Source organism: Manacus vitellinus, unplaced genomic scaffold, assembly GCF_001715985.3.
Source record: "Manacus vitellinus isolate BGI_N305 unplaced genomic scaffold, ASM171598v3 scaffold_9_pilon, whole genome shotgun sequence".
NCBI lineage: Eukaryota > Metazoa > Chordata > Aves > Passeriformes > Pipridae > Manacus > Manacus vitellinus.
In genome coordinates this window covers 15,946,361-15,954,569 of record NW_021940917.1, presented here as the reverse complement: position 1 = coordinate 15,954,569, position 8,209 = coordinate 15,946,361, and positions in this window count along the sequence as shown.

The window sequence follows — 8,209 nt, the reverse complement described above, 5'->3', positions numbered from 1 at the left end:
CTGCAGAGTTGCTTTCAGTACCACTCGGCAAGGAGAGCTTGTGCTGTGCAGAGCGAAGGGAGTCAGGCAGCGTCCTGTCAGGTGACTTCACATTTTCAGTCACCCGCACCCGTGCCTCTGGGGGAATGTGTAAGAATGCAGAAGAGAGAGGGAAGGCAAAGACACAGGACGGCCCTTGTGGAGCAGGGGAAGCAATTAACTCAGCCCTTCACCCACTCGTTAAGAACTCTCATCGTGCTAAAGCAGCTGCTTTAACTATTGCCTGGTGCTCACCTGAGTGAGTCTGTCAGAGTTTGCAGGAGTGAAACAACTTCAGTTCCTTTGCTGAGGATTGATTCTGCAGACAATGGAAACGGATTCTGTATGGTTTTAACATACCTCTGAACACTGAAATAAACACAGCATCAAGTGATAGAATTGCTTGACAGTACTTGCAGTGAATAAATCTAAGGCAAGTAGATTCATTATTGCCATCTGACAGGAACAACTGAGCATGCTAAGTTCTATCCTGACAGACAAGTCAGCTCACAAAATCAATTTTTCTACCTTTTTTGTGTGTGTGTGCAGTCATTCCTGTGCCAGTATCCTGGTGGAGAAGTAAAATAAAAAAACCTCACCATCAGATGCTGTTACAGGCCAGCTTAGGTGCTGTTACAGGCCAACTTCTCTGCAACAGTGTTACTCTAAATCACATAATTTAAAAACAAACTACAGAGGTTAAGGCATGTTCACTCCTCAGGTGTTCAGTACACGTGTCCTTGCAACAGGAATGCCTGAAAAGAATCTGTAAGCAAAGGGTCTGAGAAACGGAGGGTCCTGTTTAACTGCAGTGGGGTGGAAGGCACCACAGGTTATTTAGTGACATCCAGCCTCCCAGAGAGCAGCTCGGACAGGGAATCTCCTTTATGTGTGTTCAATCCAGCATGAACAAGTCTGAGTGACTGGATGAATGATTTGATCAAAACAGAAACGCTGCTGATCTCCCAGCAGTTACATTGTTGTGTAAGCATAGAGAGAAGGGAAAAAAGCTAAAATGTGGGGAAAAAAGATGCCCTTCACACTGTGTAACAGAGAGGCAATGCTGCAGCTCAGAAAAAGGAAGTAATTTATCATTTATACAAATTGTTAAAATATGGGCAGAAGGGAAGAGGCCTGTCTGGAAGAAAGAGACTTAAGAATGAGTTGACTGCGTAGAGAAGATACCTGAAGTAGACAAAGTTGCCCATGGCAAGTTTGGAGGGATGAAAAGAAAATATTTAAGGATTTCCAGCAGAAGCCTTATTCCAGAGCTCACTGTAGTCAGGGAGCCTTGAGCAGAGAGATGAGAAAACAAAAGAATTGAACCACATGAGTGTTTGGGAGGCTGGCAGTCATTTTGCCCTCAAAAGCAGAAGCAAATTATAGTTGTAAGTAGAGACCATAAAGCATGTCTGTGAGGCATCTTTAAGCTGAAGTTAGACATAAATTCTCCTCACAAATGATTTTTAGATGAAAATGTGGGTTTCAGCATAGTGATTTTTCTTGCAAATTTCCAAAATATTTTGCTTTGTAAGATGATCCTTACTCTCACACTCAAGGTGAAGAGCTGTTTTGTTATGGGGGAGAAGGGAACAAGGGAAGCAGGCTCAATCAAGAGGCAACACCAATTCTTCAGTAAGCACAGGGCAGGGGGGACTGTGCTGGTAGGATCCTGCTGGAGTAGGTGCTGCCTTTGGGAAAGGCTGAAGAGAAAGGCCTGAGACTGAGGCATGGCAAGTGGCTGATGAGGCATCCAGATGGAGAATACAGAGAGACCAGCAGAGGTACTGCCTCAGCACAAGGATGCCAGCTGGGAGCGGAGCAAGAAGTTTGTGAATCTTTGCTGCTTCAGGAGGTACTTAATTTAATCTAAAATGAACTGGCCAAAAGAGGTGTCAAAATGCCAGTCTCAAATATCTGGTACATACTGACAGGCTTTCACTCTTCCCTTGACCTCCAAGTGTGGAAGAAGAGGCTGATTTAGTCCCTTTACGTGTGCTTTTGCTCTCTGAGAACACACAGACTCAGAAAAAAAAATATCTGGTCTTTTTTCTTCATGTGAGGTGGCTAAGGAAAAAGAGGGCAAGCAGCTTGCAGGGATGCACAAAATCTGCCCACTATGAACGTTTCTAGCACACAGATGCACCTCACTGCTGCATGGTGGTGGTAATGGCTGTAAAAAACCTACAACATCTGGACCCATTTGGAGGGTTGCCTGTGAGTCCTACAATTCTGGCTGGAGGCATCTGTCCTGGTGCTATTTGCAAGCCTAATGATGGATCCTAACTTCTGGAGTCAGGACGAGGTCTGAATGGCTGATTTTCCCTTACAGAGCTACGGAGTTCACTGCTGAGAGACGTATCTGAATTGTTTGTGGGCTTTGACAATGCAAGGTGTTCACCTGCAGTGGGACTGTGACAAACACCTTTCCCATTGTGAGATACTCAAGACCATTTGCTGAGAAGTCCCTGCCTGCAGTGTAGCAGTTCACAGCCTGTCAACTCTTTGCTAACTACCACTAGGCAAGTGAGTTTGCACTTAGAGACACCAGTTACCCTTTCCACTGCTGGTCTGAAAGCACTGTAGGGGAATGAGACACTATTTCAGGGCTACCCACATGTTTCTTCATTGTGCCTGCCCTGAAACAGTTGGCTGGGGCCTCAGCAGCATTGAATTTTATGTCTACTCTGCTACTTACTGCTTTTCCAAGCAGACAGTTATTAGGGAAGCAACCAGCTCTGCTAGAGCTCACTCCTATCTGTGTATTCACACACAAGTGCTTCCACGGGTATGGGACACCCAATGCTAATAAACATTATGCCAGTGTAAGGAAATCCACTGTAATGGAATCGTGAAAGCTCAGTCAAATCCCACCACCTTACTGACAGTTCTGTAGTCAAGCTTAGATAGGTTGTGCATTAGCCAAGTTAAGGTAAGGACTTGGTAAAGCTCACAGAGGGAAGACTTCTGAGAATGGGAGATGCTTTAATTGATCAGGCAATTAAAGGACAAACTCTAAAGGCTGGGACATGAAGCTGCTTTGCAGGTTCTGAGTGATGAAGGAATAATTTAGCTCGCAAAGTTTGTTTTGAATAGTGCTTTTTCTGCACCGGTGCTGCATGGACAATTCATCAGCTGGTGAACACTAATATTTTACCTTAAATATCTTAATATCTCAATATCTTAATATCTTACATATGTTCTGATTCATTGTATTTGAACACTGTCATGTTCCAGGGCTTTCAAGAAGGCTGACTGTAGAAATAAAGCAAGTCTGTCAACCGTTCAAGGTTTTGGAGACATCAGGCAGGGAGGCAGAGGCTGCCCCTGTGACAACTCTCTGGGAGAGGTGTTCTATCTCGGCGAGCACTGGGCTCAAAGGAGGAACCACCAAGAGACATTTTTCACATAAGTAGTTTGGGCAAAATGCTCACAAAGATTTATACCTCCCAGAGGCAACCCCAAAATCTATTAATTGTGTTGTTAGAGTTATTCTTCACTAACAAATGTTCACATATTACTAAGGCAGAGCAAACAATTTCTTCCTACGTTCTCCCCTCTGACATCATCCAGATGCTTTCTCAGCTTCTTTTCTTGGTTGCTCCTGCTCTTTTTCTGAACTGCATTTGCCCAGCCCCTTCCCCCTCCCCCAGTTCAGTAGGCAAATCCTTGTCTGATTAGCTTTGTGTCCACATCTCACCTTCCCTACCCACTGTAATTTCCTACAGCTGCCATAGAAGCAATACTGACAGCAGGACCTCTCCATCCCTTTTTTTATTCTTCTTCTGTGGATTGAGTGCCATAAGGAAGTGAACAGGCACACCTCCTGCCAGGGCACTGAAAAACAAAGTATTGTATCATTGTTTCCTCTGACGTTTTAGTGCTGTACCTGCCTCATCTGTGACAATTACAGTCTCATCAGGGTAGGAGGTTGCTATTAATCTATGTTAGCCCTGAGTGCTGTTGGGATCCCATGTTTTGTTTGATTGCTCGATATCATTACAACAAATCAGGCTAATAAAGCATTTATCTGAAGACTATTAGGAATCCAGCTTTCACTGCCTCGTTGGAAGTCATTCAGCTGTCACAGAAGCACTTTTAGGTCACTACCTGTTGCTGAAGTACAGTCTAGCTTGCTAAGTGTCACACCCTGATCAGTACATTCACACTCCCTGCAGCAAAGCCTGGCTCTCACCCATATGTAAGCCCTGGTCTTTGGCCTCTCTCCTGCTCTGGGACCTCATGTGCCAAAGGTGTTTTCTCTCTGATCCACTAGGCACTGACCAGTGGCTTCTAGTGTGCAGGAGATATGAAGCATGAGTGAGGATGGAACTTCAATGGCTACTGTGTGCACAGTAATGTGCTCATGTTTCAGGATCTTTTCTATTACAACTTCTTTTTTTTTTTTGTTAGTCACATTTTAAATGATGGGTGGAAAGAGGTCTTGAAACTTGTATTGATTAGGGCACTTCCACAAACTGAGCATAGCATTTCTTCAGTTCAGTAGCTTGCTCTGTCATGAAGTCCTTTCTTCCTTTCTCTTTCATTTTAAAGAGATTGAACCACAGTACCACTGTAGTCTTGCCTCTGCTGCCCCAGCCGTGAAGTAGGTACTCAATAAATAAAAAAAATAAAATAAAATAAAAAGAAGTAGCCAAGTGTTAATAGGGATGCCTATTCTCATGATCCTGCCTGCTAAGCAGCTGCAATAACCAGAGTACAACACAGAGATCCATCTTCTATAAGTTAAAGCATCACTTATGGCAACATGTCCAAAGCACCTTCCATTATACATATGGGGTTGAACATTTCCTGCTTCAGTGACCTCCAGTTTGGACTGGAGGGTGGAGATTATACAGGCTGATAAAACCTGATCTCTTTCAAGGAACTAAACTCCAAAACAACCACCTCTGTTCAGCTTTTTTAGAACTCTTACTAAAGGAACAAGTCCTAGGAGTAGGTTTTCAACATGTAAAACACGTTTCCACACTTCCCTGGTGTAAATACCTTTCTTTGCTGCAAACATATTTTGACCTTGTAGAGAGGGTGCATTAGCTATTTCTGTACCCTCTTTTGACCTCCTTGCTACAGATGCCATTTCTCCTCAATCCTAAACTGAAAAATCACAATATATTTTGAAACAACTCTGAAGAGATATAAATGGAGATAGACAAGTATAAATCTCTTTCTTTATGCACATAGTTGTGATAGCATAAATAACATAAAGACCACACAAGCTAGAGTAGGATCTCTTGGAAGCTACCTACTTCTATACTGACAACTGCAGTGCCTCCAGGGATGCTAGTATAGACAACATTTTATTTCTAAGAAATTTAGCATTTCATAAGTAGGGAAAAAAAACTAATCAAGCAGAAGCGTAAATGGGAATGCTTAAAGGGATGCTATGACATAACATCCTGAAATCATTGGACTCAGTGACCGTAGGGGGGTCTCCTAATGCCCTTTTCCTGTAGTGATAATAATAGTTATAGTAGCAATATTGTTAAGGAATATGCAATAGTTGTGAGTGTGATGAGTGGAAAGGGAGAGGTGTTTGAACAGAAGGTACAGGGCCAGATTGAACAAGAGGGTGATGGGATATGACTGCAGCAAAGAGTTGCAGACTGAAGGTCTGGATTTGCCTAGCCTAAAAGGGATGAAGGAATGAAAATGAAAATGCCCAGTTTTAGCCCTTAAATGTTCATTAAATTGTAGACCATTGGAAGGAGGAAGTAACTCAAGCACCATGTAAACAGAGCCCCACAGAAAATGCACAACAAACAGTGCTCTTGTTGATGCAACAATTCAAAATGACACTCATGCACTGGCTGAATAACTTCTCTGAGGCTGTATTCTAGTGGACTGAGATTTCAACCTTAACAATATTTTAACAAATTCATGAGTGTGTTCCAAAGAAATAATATAATCCATGGGGAACTTTCTAGTTGGGGGGAAAAAAAGAAATCCATAAACTAATTAGTGTGGAAAAAAATCCTTAATAACTGGGGGGGGGAAATGATCATAGCTGTCAAGAGGGAGAGGGCTGGTCAGTGAGCTGGAGGACTTATTTTTTGTGCATGCATCTTTTACCTGAAAACTTCCATTACCTCAACAGCTGTAACCATTCTTCTTGCTCCCTTTTAGATCTCTAAGAGTACAAAACAGCATGGGCAGAAGTTAGGCAGGAGCTATGTGTATGTATGGTGATAAGTGAACTAACATATATGTGCTGGCTGACCATGTGGTTACTTCTAAATGAGACACATAGTCTGTCTATTTTTCCTTCAGATGGGGCAAAGTGGTTGTCCTAGTTAGGACAGTTGAGATCAGTTCATCATGGTGGGTGTAACCCAAAACAGTATTCTATAGCCTTCCATGTCATTTCCCAGAAACTAGACTATTGTTGTCAATAGACTATTCGCAGCACCCTCTGCCCATAGAGCCTGACTCCTCAGGCTATAAACTAGGTGTTAAGAGGCCTGTGAGATAGGAGGATGCTTCTGTCCTCACACCCTTTGTGGAACTCCCTGCCCTGAGGGGAGCACTGAACATTCCTGCCTGAACTGGAGGATATATAATCTTGGAGTTTTGGAACATTTTTCAACCCACTCGTGGGATCCAGAGGACGGCTGCATCTCATCGCTCTCAACCAGACTGAGACCACCACTGGACTGCGATCACCAGTTCTGGCCAGACTGCAGCAGCTCTCCCACCAGCAGGTTCTTCCCCTCTCCCTTTACTTTGGACTCAAACAGGGCCCAAGGAACACCACTTTGTTCATGCCCCAGGGCACTGGGTTATACATTTGGGTTTTTGTGGGTTGAGACCAATTGTTTGTTTGTATTATTGTACTTACTGTATTATTTTAATAAATTGTTATTCTGACTTATAATCTCTCCTTTGAGTTGAGTTCATTCCCCCTGCTGGTTAACTTTTAAACCAGCACAGTGGTAATCTCATTTGGATTGTTCCCTTTATGCAGTTTTTGATTCACAACAAATTTACAGAAAACTAAATATCTTTAAAACTCATTTCCAATTGACCTTTAGAAAGGTCAGTGAGTGGACAGAAAAACATGTGATGGTAAAAATGTTGCTTGAACAGGAAGCAGGGCTGAAATAAAGAATAGTTTTCCTACTCTTGCTTTAACCATTAGCAAGAGATATACAGTATATAGTATATATACAGTACCTCTTCTAATTTTTATCCCAGATTCTGGAGCAGGAAGAACACTAGATTGAAGATGGAGGACAAATCTTCTTAATACAGGTCTATTTCCTGAGAGCTCTGGGCCCTCGTCATGCCCAAGTACAGCAGAAATAACAGATGCCTGCCTACATAGTGATAGACACTGGATCCATTTATGTGCTAAATGTCAGATTCTACCTGGGATAGAAACCTCAGAAATACACCAGAGAGATCTAGACCAGGCAGCTTGACATTCCTTCTGTCACTAATGCTGCATCAGAGGACAGAAGCCGAAGAGAAGCTGAGCGTGGTGAAAGCTTTCGTCAGGCTGATGCCTTGCTGATGCTGGGTACTCTGAAAGTCTAGCTCCCAGCTGCCACCCCAGACAATACCAAAAAATGTGCCATTTGAGAGAACTTGTGATTTACTTCTCAGCTTTCTCCTGTAATAAATCTAATCAATGCCCTTCATCGCTTTCCCAGGTGATGAAGAAGTTGAAGGACACAGTTTGTCCCCATAACATAAAGAAGTCATAAGGTTTTGTTTGAAAGTTGTTATGAGTTCGGTCCTTACTCCTTATTCTGGAACACTGGAATGATCTACAAATGTTTCTCTTAAAAATTACTCATGTCCAACTCCCCAACGTTTCCCAAGGCATTACAACATTTTACTGACTCTACAAGAAGGTTTGCACATGGTAAAAGGGCTCAATATGTTTAAGACAGACTCAAAAACTTCATGTGGGAATGGAAAATCCTAGAACAGGGAGCTGGAAGGCTAAGTAATCCTGTTCATTTCAGAGTCTGCGAGGTGCTCTTACCTTTAGTGTCCTGTGGCTTTTGAAGAAACTGTTTTGTGTGTGATTATGTCCTAGTTAGGACAGCTGAGATCAGTTCATCATGGTGGGTGTAACCCAAAACTGTATTCTATAGCCTTCCATGTCATTTCCCAGAAACTAGACTATTGTTGTCAATAGACTATTCGCACCCTCTGCCCATAGAGC